Raw genomic sequence first — 14,725 nt, 5'->3', positions numbered from 1 at the left:
CACACCACATGATTTGATTAGATTTGTTGGTGATGGGGAGGATGGCTTACTTGGTTATAGTTCAAGACTATCTCAATCACATATTCATTATGCAGAATATACTACATATCTTCAAAATACTTCATCTTTGAATGCAACAAAAATTTTAGAACTTAAAAACAAAATAGTGTCTTTGAAACAAGAAAATGATCAATTGAAAACCTTAAAAGAAACTCCAATAGGATTAAGAGCACGAGTAAAACGAATGCGGGATGTAGTTAACTTAACAGAGAGATCTGGACAAAGAAAAAAAAGGTTAAAACTTGTAAGAGATCATGTTACTAACCTTCTAGGATTTGATATGTCTAATGCTCAGGAAAGGGTAAGATTTTTGAATGAGCTTATGAATAGGTCGGATATCTTGAAACTTTTAGAACTTCCTGAAAATCAAACTCAAAAAAAACTGGTCTTTCAACATCTATTAAAAGATATGGACTTATTAGTCCAGCCTTCCCAAATGCAAGAAGTTTGTGACACAGTGGGAGTGAGTAGAAAGGGATACAGAGCCATCTCTAAAACCTGGTTCAGGGTCCTTAAGTATTACAAAATCAAAGCTTTTGGGTTGCCTAGACCTCACAATGTTGGAAAATATAGAACTCTGTTAAATGAGGAAATTTCTAAACATTTCGGAGAGTATTTCCATATTGAGGGAACAATGCCATATGAGAGAAAAAAAAATCATCTTTTGAATACAACGTTTATAATAATATTTGGATGAACATTAGAAAAGTCCAATCTTTTATGGTGAGATATTACAACATAAGAGAAATAGATTGTGAAGGAAAACTTGTATTTGTTTTAAAATTAGATGAAGCTCAAATCCAAAAATGTCAAAAAATGGAAAGAATATCTATATCCCTAATGAATAAAGCATTGGACTATAGTCAAGGTAAGCTTGATTCTCCATACCACAAAACTCAATCAGAAATGGAGCTATGGTGGATTGGATCAGCTCAGGTACCAGTAGAGAGTCATGAAACATTAAAGTGGCTCTTCTCAAAAACAGACATTCCTTCAGTTATTCAGAGCCAAAATACAGGTGAACACCTTCATGTTGACGACATAGGTGATTTCATTGTGGAATGGCATTTGAGTGCCGACCTCAAGGCGTTGAAGTGTATGTTTGGTGTATGTGGAGGAGCAAATACCAAATATCCATGTCTTTATTGCATGGCAAGCACAGGGACAAAAGAATGGCTTGCAGAAAATGAGATTGGAAAACCACCATCCAGAAATAATGTGAATGTTGTCGATTATCCAACTTCTGTTAAAATATGGGATCCAATTCTACCAATACATTTGAAAAATGTGCATATATGTACACTGCATGCAGAGATAAGAATCTTGGACAAATTGCTCAGACTTCATCTGGACTATGCATATTCTATTAAGCCGACTAAACTTGCAGATGAGTGCATAGAAAAGTGCGAAGCCTTGCTCTCTCAAATGGGTTTTCATGGTGGGGAAGTGCATCTTAAAAAAGATCCTGTTCTTTCTGGAGGTACAGGTGATGTTCTGCAAGATGTTTCAATGGGAGGAGCAAAAGCGAGAAGATTTTTGAGCAACCATGACACCAAACAAGTCAACGCAATGTGGAACTGTTGGAAACAGCTATGTGTCATCACCACAAATGTCAAAAGTAGACCAGATGTAGCCAACAAACGTATGGAAGTTTGGAAAAAACTCGACAATTTTTTCAAAGTCCTTAGACGACAAGTTGGTTCAAATACTTATGCAGATGATTTCAAAAACGCAATAAAGCTTTTGATCAAAGCTATCATAGATGCCTGGGGAGAAAAAGACATAACTTATTACTTGGTGAGTATTCAGACTTATCAAAACAGTTATAAATTGGTGTGTCCAGACTTATTACTTGTAATTTCTTAAATGTACTAACAAAAATTTTCTTTGTAGCATATTCTTTACTTGCATGGACCATATTTTGCTACAGAAGGACCACTTGCAACATGGAATACACAAGGAATGGAAAAGTCTCATTATCAAGCGAGAACTTCCTTTTTTAGATGTACCCGAAGAGGAGGAGGTGGACAAAGAAGAAGCAATGCACTAAACGAATTATTCAATTGGTTCTACAGGAGGCAATTACAAAGGATGAGATCAAAGACCCAGCAATCTGAAACTACACCAACACCTCAAGAAAGAGACTAATGATTACTAACACATTTGTACCTCTAACAAAAAATTTTGCTGAAATAAAATCAGTCCTTGCAAAATATTGTGTACATTAGTATTTGATTCTCTTGGGACTACTTGGCATGTCACCTCTGTATCTCAAAAATTTTCTCCTTCTATAACCTCCAAGAAGATTGATATCTGACACCTCAGCTGCAGCTGCATAGCTAGAGTAGCAAAGAAAGTATCCTGCTCTTGAGGCATTGAAACCTGTAGCATATCCAAAGATTCTAAGAGCAGCAGCTCTCTCTAGAAGCAAAACCTTGTTAGCATTTATTTGAAGGGGAGTATATCCCATGAACCTTGACAACACCTTCAAGGCAAATATTGGCAACTCAGCATCTTCAGAGAAGTTCATGTGGAATGCACAGAACACAGCCTTATCCAATGTAGGCAAGTAGTGCATGAGAGCAGATGAAGGCCTTCTTGACCTAGTTTCTGTAGATTTCACTCTGCTGCCTCTAGCTCTTCCCAGAAAATCATCCTTATCAAGCAATTCAATCTGCAAGACAAAAACCTCAATTAAAAAAAATTACAATCACAATAACATTTAACAAAAGATTAAATGGAAGCTACCTTCTGCAACTCATCCTCAATTACTACTTTGTCTTTCATCAAGTTGCATGAGCCAACCCTTTCCACTTTATCAGAATCTGCCTGAAGCTTGAAATCTCTGCCAAAAGACTCAATACCTAACTCAATAAGCCTGTTCTCAAAATCCTCATCACTCAAGGAAGGTTTCCCCTCTTCCATTTTTTTAAGGCACAAGGCAAGTGCATCAGTAGTAGCAGGGATAAATGAGTTGTCAGATGTTTGCAAATCAAGTGCCAAAAACTCTTCCTTTGGCTCTACTTCTGTATCAATAAAGTCTTTGGCCACTTCACAAGCTTCTGAAATTGCTGCAATACAGTAGTCTTCTCTGATATTGAAGAGACATTGAAGATAGGAAAGAGGAATAAAATCTTTCTCATTGATATAAAAGAAAGGAAGGTTTGGAAGAGTAATAGAGGATTCAAATATGCTTGCTTCCTCTGAAGGCTCTTCAGTAATAGTGGAAGCCCTAAATTCTGCAACATCAAGATTGGCACTTTCTCTCTCCTCAGCTTGAACATCAATTTCTTCCTCTTCTAAAACTTCACATTTCTCTAACTTTGAAACTGTGGTGACATTTAAGTTTTCTTCCTCATTCTCTGCATCAATTTCTGGTTGTTGATCTTTATCCTGTATTTCTGCTTTCAAAAATAGGAAGAAAAGAAAGGAGACATCCTTGGGGACAAGGTTGCAATGCTTTTTATGGATAGGACAAGAAATGGATGAAGGGCATGTGAAAGAGGTTCTATTTGAAAATCTACTGAACCTCTTTGTTACTTTGGCTTTCTCCACAGATAGCTGTGTAAAATCTGTAAGGTGACAAAAATCATGGTCTCCGATACGAAAACAATGAGCTTGAATTGACATTTCAAATTGCTTGTACTCATCTTCAAGAATGTCCTTAAGCTTTAACAAAACATCTGAAAGAGAAAACCTTGGATTGAAAATCTCCACTGCATCAACGTATATCTTCATATCATGACCATCTTGCAAAATAGCATTCAAGAGTTTCTCACTTGGGCTTTCTTCAACAAGTTCATGTCGACCCGCAACACCTTTACTCATTGAGATATTTGAGAAAAATGCCTGAAAAATTCTGATGAGCTTGAACGAAGCGAAAATGAAAGGTCCAAAAAAATTGGAATGCCTCTATCGCTTGGTGCGGGCTTTGACAATTCCAAGGTCTCGAAATAAATTTTGAGTTTTGCAAAATAGGTCTAGGAAGAAAAAACGGTGCACAGCTTGATCTGACGCAAATAAGTGGTCCAAAACTAGGGAAAAAAATTGAAAGTGAGTTTTGAAAAATATATGTTGCGTGATTAAAAGACATTAAATAGTGACCATTTATGCCACGTGGCAATAATGATTACATGCCACGTGTACCCAACGGTACTTTGTACGACATATCCGAGGTATAAAAAGTTAATATTGTTGAAAATATTCATATTTTTCTCCGACATTGTATCAAGCTACCTTTTTTTTTTCCCAAACCTACTTTTCCCATATCAAGCGATTTCACAATTCCCTGCCCGAATCAAGCGATTATGCTCATCCGAGATCCTTGGATTCTCCTCATCGCTTCGTTCGGGACTTCTAGTTTTCTTTAGTTCCTACCCGCATCAAGCGATTACACTCATCCGATTCTCTTGGATTCTCCTCATCGCTTCGTTCGGGACTTCTCCTTTTTTTTATTTCGTGCGTTCGGGCTACCTCATTTCTTTGTCCTATTATACAAATCGCTTCATCTGGTCTCTTTTTTAAGCTTCAATGGCAAGGACAAAGCAGACTGCAAGGAAAGTCTACCCACCATTGGAAATTGAAAAAGCTGAAGACAAGCCAGGACCTTCCGAACAAGAAAAGCCTCTTCCAAAGCCTTGTGCGAGGGCGACAGCAAGAAAGAGATTGAATTATCAGGTGAAGTCCTTAAGAGAGATAAGAGCAGCACAGAAATCTACAAGTCTTCTCATCCCTCGACTGCCATTTACTCGGGTTGTCAGGGACATATCAGAAAGGTTAGTTGGTAAAATGAGAAACACATATCTTCAGAAAGTTCGATGGGAGACCCAGGCCCTCATGTGTCTTCAAGAGGCTGCTGAAGATTTTTTAATCGACTTTATGAATGATGGCTACATTGCTGCTGCATTTGCTCATAGGATCACTCTTATGAGCAAAGATTTTGTGCTGGTGTCCAGACTTAGATATAAGTTTGACAAAGCTTTGGAGCCTATTCCAAGTCAAGATATGAGAGCTTTTGAAATTCTTAATATCCCTCCAGCAAGGCAACCCAAGCAATCTGTTATTATTGAAGATATTTCTCATCCTTATGATACAAGAAAAGCTCAGGATATCAAAGAAGAAGTTGAAAAAGAGAGAGAGCAGGAGAAAATTTCAGAGGATGCCATTCTTTCTCAGCAAGCTGAAATTCTCCATTCATCCAATTCAGAGCTTTATCAGAATGTGACAGGTCAAATGATAGTAGATGTGTCCATGCCTGGAGAGGATGAGGTGTATTGTGACATTGCCCCTGAGGACACAAGCATGCTTGTGAATCCTAATATTGAGATATCTGACACAGTCCTCTTCATCTGTCTGAGGTTTGTGTGGATTTGCTTTTGTTTTCTTGATGAATTTCTCAGAAACCATATTTTGTTGACATGTTTTGTTTGTGTCTCCAGATGTCTTATGAGGGATCTTCATGAATCAATGGCTGTGCAAGTGACAATTCTTGATCCCCTTGTTACACAGTGCCTTTTCAATAGGCAAGGGGATCTTGCAAGTTTTCTCAAAAACTTTGATATGCTTACCTGCAATTACATTGTGTACCCTTATGTTGAAGTGTAAGACTCATACTCAATTACCTTTTGCCTATATTAGACATGACAGTATTCATAACTAATTTCAGTACTCATATTATCACAGAGGCCATTGGAGTCTTATTATCATCAATCTATTGGATAGAGATGTGATCTTTATGAACTCTTTGGCATCCATCCATGGGAGAAGTAAAATGTAAGAATCAACTTTTCCATGTGTTGACCCTCAAATTTCTTGCATGATTTCAATTATTTGGTTGACCCTCAAAATTTTATGTTTGCAGTGCTGCCAAACTTATCTTGAGTTTTCTAGCTTCTACCTATGTAGACTACAAACTTGAAGATTTTAAGTACTTCAATCAGGAAGTTCCCTTGCAGAAAGACTCAACATCTTGTGGATGGATGGTTCTTGCTAATGCTTGGAGATTTCTTGAGTCAAGATTTAGAATGACAACACTTCCTGTAAGTTCATGAATGAAAACCATTGATTGATTTAGTGAATACATTTAGTGACCTGTTTTCTTACTTTCTTATTTTCTTTTGTCTTAGTTGCATGAGTATCCAGATTCTTGGGTAAGTTGGGTAAGGGAGAAGGCAGTGTCCATGGTTTTGAGCAGATCCATCAATCCATATGATCCTGATTCTCCCTTTCCACCTAATAAAGGAGCCAAGGATACAACTTCAAAGAAAAGGAAAAGGGAGAAGAAGGAAAGCAAAGACAAGGATGACTCATTCAAGAAGGAAAAGACCTCTGCCAAAGAGAAGAAGAAGAGAGAGAAGAGCCCTTCCAAGAGCAGATCTTCCAAGGGGAAAAAGAGCCATTCTAAAGAGAAGAGCCATTCTAAAGTAAAGATCCCTCAGGCTACAGAGAAGATCCCTATCCCTCCTGTTAAAGAGAAGAGCCCTAGCCCACTTGCTAAAGAGAAGACCCCTAGCCCTCCTGCCAAAGAGATGAGCTCTTCACCAGCTCAAGGAAAGACACCTATCAAAGAGAAGATCCCTAGTCCTCCTACCAAAGAGAAGAGCTCTTCTCCAGCTCAAGAGAAGACACCTATCAAAGAGAAGATCCCTAGTCCTCCTACCAAAGAGAAGAGCTCTTCTCCAGCTCAAGAGAAGACACCTATCAAAGAGAAGACCCCTGTCAAAGAGAGGAGTGCTGCTAAAGGTCTTCCTTTTCACTCACCAGTGAAATTTAAAATTCAGAACCGTCGTTTGTCCAACAAAGGTAGTAAGAGGGCAAATGTTGGCTCTCCATTAAATTTCTTGTTCATGTTCCCCAAGAAGACTGCCAAGTCTCCAAGGCCAACCTCCAAAGAACCTTCTCCAAAACCAGACCCCACTGCCAAATCTCCCTCGCCAACACGTGAAGGTCTCAGAGAGGAGCCCAACTTACCACCATTAGGGGAATTCACTCTAAAGTCTTCCTCTCCAACACCTCAAGTGCTGAAAACTCCAGAACTTGAACCTCAATCAGCAAAATTTGATCGAAGCAAACAGAAGAGAGAAAGATTCTCTAAAGATGCAGGGTCATCTCATGCCAAAAGGAAAGTTGATTTTGTAGAGTGATTCCACATATTGGATTTTGTTTTGTTCATTTTGTCCATATGAACACACCCTTTTTGGGACAATTTTTTGTACTTAAATTCAGTATCAATAATTTGATATTCAACTGTTAAACCTTGTTTTGTGTTGCGAACAATTTGTTAACCAATTTTGTGAAGAAGTCAAGACGAAATCTATCAGAATATATTGATTACATTATTGGAGAAATCCTTTTCAACTATACAAACTTGCCCTTGCAAGTGGCTCAAATACAACTTTTTTTGGGGGGAGACATGTGATGCATGAGGTTACACTCTCCATCCTTGTACGGATAACAATATCATCTACTTTGAATCTATATTCAGGTGATATTTCATCCAGAAACTCAAGCGACTCTCTAACATGTTGTAGTCGCCAGTTTGATGTTACTATGAGTTTCCTGGGATCTATGAATGGATGGACTATGATGTTAAATTCAAACTCTGGACAATTCTCTTCAGAATCCAAAGGGACCCAACTACCAAGCTTGCTTTTCCATCTCCTATAGTCATAGCCCAAAACTAGGGATTGGCGACACAGTTGGTATGAGATGGACAAAGAATTTGGGCTTACTCTACAACTGATATTGTCCCCCATATGAAAAGTTTCCTTGGTACTCCATCCTTCTCCAAGTACAGTGTCCAGATCAGTCAGAGATAGTCTTCTATTAAGCCACATCGTTCTTGTCCTCTCCAATTCCATTGTTTTGAAACATGCCACAAAGACATGTATAGGCAAGAACCATTGAAGTTTAATCCTTCTTGAAATCCTTCCAGGAGACATTGCTTTAAGAATATCATCTTTGATTTTGGATTTGAAGCTTGTTATGGTATTTGGATCAGGAACTTCCCATTCTAGTGACATTATTGTGGGAATAGGTATGTCATACAATTCTCCATGAACACCTTCTCTTGATGGAACCCTGTATTCTGCAAAATACACAAATAAATCCACTGATTTGTAAAATGAAGGTGGTTTGTCTGCGTACATGACATCTGCAATCCCCTTGTGAATTGCTTTGAATGTGCCACTTAAGCTCTCAACAGGCTGCCACTCCACAGCTGTTGACGGAAAGATAACTGAAATGAAACAAACAACAAATATATTAGAAAGAGAAATATTGTGTTGTATCAAATAGATAAAGGTTTGTTGAATTACAATAAGAATGGAGAATTGGATGTTCATCCAAGTTCAACACCATGTCTTTGGCCATGTAGACATGTTGAACTTTTGCAAGCCAGCCATTGTCGGTCACTTTGAATGCAAGAACACGACCTTTCCAATGGGATTTCACTTCATTTTGCTTGGTTCTTTTCACCCTGTGGGCACCTTTGCAAGAGGGAAGCATTGTTACCCAATCATTCACACGAAAAGACATGGGTTTCCAAACACCATCTTCTCTCGTGTTATGAAAATCACAAGAAGTTATATTATGAGAAGGACAACGTGAGGACGCCATAGAAGCTCACAGATAAGAGAAAAATAGTAAATCTTTTGAATAGTGAATCTTTTGAAAGTGCAAAGAAAGGAGAATAAACCATATGCCAAAATGAAGGGAAGGTGGAAAGTAGACGTCTGAAAAATTTGGTGTTTTGTCATTAATAGCGTTGTTTTCAAGGCCTGAAAAGAGGATTTTGTATCTTCATGCTTGATTTTTTGAAATAAAAAATGGAACAAGATGTCACTATTTTGGACCCAAACTTTAATGTTAGCCATCGTAAACGTCTAAATTTAGCCGTTTTAGCCGTTCGCCACTAAAATAGAACCGTTAAGAAGACATTTGGAGGAGACAAGAATGCCATACTTTTGTATACGTGTCAATTCACAATTGGACAATTTCTTAATCCTTAGATTAACAAACAGCCCTTTTCTAGCCGTTTTTGGCCCTAATGAGGTTCTTCCTTTGGCTACATGACTAGAGCATCACGTCGCATCGCTTCCTCAAGTTGACGATGAAGTCCTCCGCATCAGGTCTGACGACACAATATTTGTATTGAGACACTTGCACACCTCGGGGCCTAACTCCATCTGGGAACGGGAGCTGCCACAAATCCTTGGGTGCTTCAACATAATCCTTCAGTAGCACTCCATTGACATCCAAAACAACAAGGCGCCTATTGCTTGCCATTACATGTATCGGCATTGATGTATCCGGTGGTTGTTCATGTAGCCACCAATGGTCCCCTGTTGTAGTACCACTAAACTATATGAGTAGAAGAACACAGCCTTTTCGCAAAAGCAAAGTTAGACATTGGGCACCAATAAAAGGTTACAAAACAGTGACAGTAGGACATGACAGTTTACAAACACATTGACACCTTTCAAGAGTAGAGCGGCATGACACAAAACGCATCGACAAAAGCAAAATGGGCTGGTATTTCAAATTATTCCAGAAGCAAGTACAAAATGCTGTAACATCAGCTAATTTTTGCAGCCTTGCAGCTTGAGACCACCACCAACGGGGCGCTTTCTACATTTCATAGCGAAGAGCTCGAAGAGGGTGGCTGAATCATTGCTATCACCTGTTTCTAAGGGTGTTGCATCAGGTGTCTCCTCCGTAGCTCTGTCCTTCCCCACACCTTTTGTATCCTCCGTGCCTTTAGGCAACTCTACACCTTCACCCTCCTCTGCACCTTTAACCTGCTCTGCACTTTCAGTAGCTTCCCCCGCCGCTCTGGCCTCCTCATTGCTTTTAGCCTCCTCAGTGTCTTTGGGCTCCTCTGCACCTGCAGCCTCCTGTGCACTTTGAGTAGCTTCCGCTGCCCTATTTCCGTTCTTCCTCCTCTTTCTACCTGCCTTGTCCTTTGCAGATGTTGATGCCGTAGCCAAAACCTCTGCCTCTAAGAGAACTTCAACTGTCACCTCCTCAACAGCCGGCATCTCTTCATTGTTCTTCTCGCCTTGGTCAGTCTCTTGCTCAGCAACCTCCTCAATCAGATCACTTCCCCCCTGTTCTTTCTCCTCCGGTCCCTTTTCGTCTTTGTCTCTCTCCTGCACTTCCGCTTTTAGTCGATCTTCCCCCATGCTTGAGTCTACAGTAGGCTCAGCCCCTTTCCCTTCCCTTGTGTTGGCATCAAGGTCTTGCAGTATTTTCTGCACTGACTTGTAAGGATCTTCTTTAAACATGTAAGTGGCATCTGACTTACTGTGACCAGGGAGATCCTTCCTATTCTTTGGGGTGGTGTCATGGGTGTCCGCACCCATGACCACGGAAAGATTCTCTACCTACATATGCACAAAGATGAAAGACAAGATTAGATCATCAGTTCAAACAATATAAACATACAGTGTCCAACACAAACACCCCACTTACTCTTCAATAATGACCTCCCTGACACCCAGGCCTTTGCCTCCGAAGGGATTGCGGTGTTGCGACGTGCCTTCACGCACATATCTCTTGTTCTCAACACAGCTGCAAAACACAATGGATGGTACTGATGCCTGCAGGGAAGCATGAAGGTACCAACCACGTAAGAAGCCTCCAAAGCCTCCCCACAGGCAACACAAGTACCAAACACATGAATTGTGTTGGCAGGGTCCACAACATGAGGCCTTGGAGTCAATGTATATTTCATCCCCCTCTTCACATCAGCACACAACTTATGTACAAATTCTTGATGGTCTTGGGTCTCCAAGCATTCATTGTGGAGCTTCACATACTCCATCTGCAAAACAGACATACTCTATCTACTTATCCACCAAAACAAACAATTAGCAAGGAAGTACACAAGCAGTACAAAAACTGAACCAGAATAGGTACCAAAACAGGTAAATTGTACCATAACAGTTCTAAACAGCACTAAATGGGTACAATGAAGTTTCAACAACTCCCAAGCCAAACCCAAGAAGAATAAAAACAGTACTAAAAAGGGTCGGATTGTACCAAAATAGTTTTAAACAACACTAAATTGGTACATGAAGTACCAAAAACTACTAGAACAGTACTAAAAAAGGTTGGATTGTACCAAAATAGTTTTAAACAACACAAAATTGGTACATGAAGTACCAAAAACTACCAAAACAATACCAAAAATGTAGCAAAGCAGTACCAAAATAATATCAAATAGTAGCAGAATAGTACCAAATACTACTAAAATAGTACCAAATAGGTTACAGACAGTGCTAAAAAGGTAACAAATCAGTACCAAAATAGTAGCAAACAGTAGCAAAATAGCACCAAATAGGAAACCAAACAGTACCAAAATAAAACCAAAAAGTAGCAAAATAGTACCAAAATAGGTAACAAAATAGTACCAAGACAAACCAATGACAAACCAAAACAGTACCAAAAGGTTAACAAATCAGTCTCAAAAAAGTACCAAAAGGTAACTAAACAGTACCAAAACATGTAAATTATGCCAAAACAGTTGTAAACAGCAATAATTTGGTACAATTAAGTACCAAAAACACACAAGACTCCCAAAAATACCCAAAAGACCCAAAAACTTGTCACAGTGAGATTCCAAACTAGTACCAAAATAGCACAAAAAGTACCAAACGAATCAAAGAAAACAAAAAATACCAAAGATAATACCTAGATAGCACCCAAGATGACAGACGGACCCTGATTTGATTGATACAAAGGGGCTGGTCTCTGCACTCTGGGTCCTTGACTTCCCTGTCCTCTTGACATGGCGGCAGGAGTCGGGAAATCTTTAAGCTGGTGACCAAAACCCTGACACCCAAAACACCTGTTCTCACTTCTAAGCTCATCCCTCTGAATCCTTGAAAGAGGTGGGGCTCCTAAGAAAGTGTTTTGAGGGAAGGGTCTTCCTTCACTTCTGAATTTCCTAGCATCTTGATTCTAAATAGGGCCTTGTTGCCTCTTTGGGGGTGGAAAGTTTGAAGCACTTCTCGAGGTTTGGAACCTTTTAAAGTTTGAGGGTGCAGGCTTCAGCACGATCTTAACAACAAATGCTTTGACAAAGTCCTTTGCCATTCTGACAGCTTCTACCATTGAGACTGGTTTGGCATTTTTCACTAAAGTGTCCAATGGCTTATTCATCCCTCGAATGAATCTGGCCATCAGCTGCTCTTCATCTAATTGTGGAGAATATTTGAGGAGAAGGATAAATGCCTGATGGTATTCTTCAATCGTCCGGCTATCCTCCTTTAGTTCCAAGAACTTATTCATTTTGGTTTCCAGGAAGCCCAGAGGATAGAACCTCTTCCTGAGGTAAGCTTTAAGATCTAACCAGGACCTCTGGGTATTTCGATCGAGATGGTTTGTCTCGCAATGGTTCCTCCATGCAACCTTGGCCGTTTCCACAATTTTCAATCTGGCAAGAGTCATCTTGCTCTTCTCGTTATAACTGGTTACATCAAAATACTCTTCTCGTTATAACTGGTTACATCAAAATACTCTTCTCGTTATAACTGGTTACATCAAAATACTCTTCTCATTATAACCGGTTACATCAAAATACTCTTCCATTGCCTCGATCCATTTTCCACTACTTCTCCTAGCTGTTCCCCTTCACCCTTAAAGGGACTAGGTTGGGATCGGTACAAGGCTTTACGAACATCCGGATCTAACTCTTCATCATCGGTAAGAGGATTCGGCTGCCTACGACGGCCCGCACGCCTCATGATTTTGACAAAATGATATTTTTATCAACTTAACTTTGTCATCAGATTTATTACTATTTAATTTTTGAGATTTATTTCTTAAACAATAAATATTCTATCATAATTCTTGAAAACAAGATTGACTCTGATAATTTTATCAACCAATATTCACAACCACAAAAACAATTTGGAATCTTTTGCAAAACATTATTTATTATCAAAAGTTTTTGATATATACATAGAGTGTCTCGGCTCCAAAAGTCACCGCCTCAATTGCGTATGCATAAAAAGGCGATACTGCGATGGAGACATGCTATGATATACACGGTTCATCACTGATAATGGTGCTGTAATTCTTCTCCTAGGAATAAAGCAGCTAATAAGTCTAAAAATACGGCAAGAAATTCTAAAATTTCGAGATGAGTGATTATAGAGTTGTACATAATGAACAACTCCTAGCCTTATCAAGATCATGGCTAGCCAGATATTTTGTCTGAGTCTCTGTCGTTGATTGGTATTGACACAAATACTTTGCCCTCTAGAGATCCACATATGCTAACGTCGCTCTATTGGATCAGGAAAGTATAGATCCTCAAAGTGACGAGCAAGTCTCACTCCGCTTTCTCGAGTTGTAGCGGAGTTAATGAGATTTTTGAAGGTAAAGGCAATCATATCCTGACTCTCAAAGAGTCCAAGAATGCTAGACAGATTTGGGGTATCCATCTAAAAATCTAGTTTAATTTATGAGTTTTCAATTTATGTTCATTTCAAACATAATCTTAACAAGTGAAAACATTATTTCCCAGATTTACTTTAAAAATTTAGGCAATTTCTACTGCTATTTCGGAAGTTTACAATAACACTCTGATACCAGCTGTGTGAGACCCCTCTGAGAAGATGCAAGGGAGAAGAGAGCTTGAGATCTTGCAAAAACACACACAAAGTAAAACATAACAGTGATGGAAGCATAAGTAGGTACAAGGCTAGATTGGTAGCCAAAGGATATGCGTAGACATATGGCATTGATTATGAGAAAACTTTTAGCCCAGTTGCCAAGATGGCAACTGCAACCGGACCTTTAATTTTCTTGAAGAGAATAATCAAAAGACTCATAAAAATTAAATCAAATATCAAAACAACTACTTGAATTAAATTAAAAATTAAAGCACATATCAAAACATAGAGCAAGAGAAAGAAATACATCACCATCAACACAAGGCAACACAAGACTGGGTGTAATCTTCCCCCCCAACGTGAGTGGCTTCTTCTCGCGTGGGTATTTTTATATATTCCAAAAAGCAGGCTTTAAGCCAAAAATAAAGTACACATCCATATTTGGACTTTGCCATTTAATTAGCCTTTGTCCTCAATTAACCTTTGTCCTCAATTAACCTTTGTCCTCAATTTTAGCCTTGGTCCTCAATTAACCTTTGTCCTCAAACCTTCTAAGGTTTGCACTATTTTTTTCTAATTCAATAATCTAACTTGTGCACATATGCACATTACAAAATAAATCAACTAATGCTCATATGCACACTAAACAATAAATTGACGCGTGCACACACACACATCACACTGATATCAAAATAATATCAAATATCAAATGCCATAATATAGCCACAAAATATTGTGAGATCGGTCCACACGCCATGACTCAATCCACCATCCGTGCGACACCTAAATCGGTACCCTCGCACTGTGCAACACCTAAATCGGTACCCTTGCACACCTCATCACCTAAACTCATAAACATAAACCACGTCAGTAATAACAATCAATTGACATCACATCAATCAATCCTAACGTGTTCATGATGAGAAATAGGCATCATAAAAAATATATACAAATTTAAATGACCATGATTATTATTCAAATAACATGGGTCATAATAGTCCTCCCTGTTGGGAATCAACTGTCCTCAGTTGCGTAATCAATGAGTG

Source organism: Cibotium barometz, chromosome 32 (genome assembly GCF_041138505.1).
Source record: "Cibotium barometz isolate CiBa-2024 chromosome 32, ASM4113850v1, whole genome shotgun sequence".
In the NCBI taxonomy this organism is placed as follows: domain Eukaryota; kingdom Viridiplantae; phylum Streptophyta; class Polypodiopsida; order Cyatheales; family Cibotiaceae; genus Cibotium; species Cibotium barometz.
The sequence above is the reverse complement of the archived record's forward strand: the minus strand, read 5'-3'. Positions refer to the sequence as shown.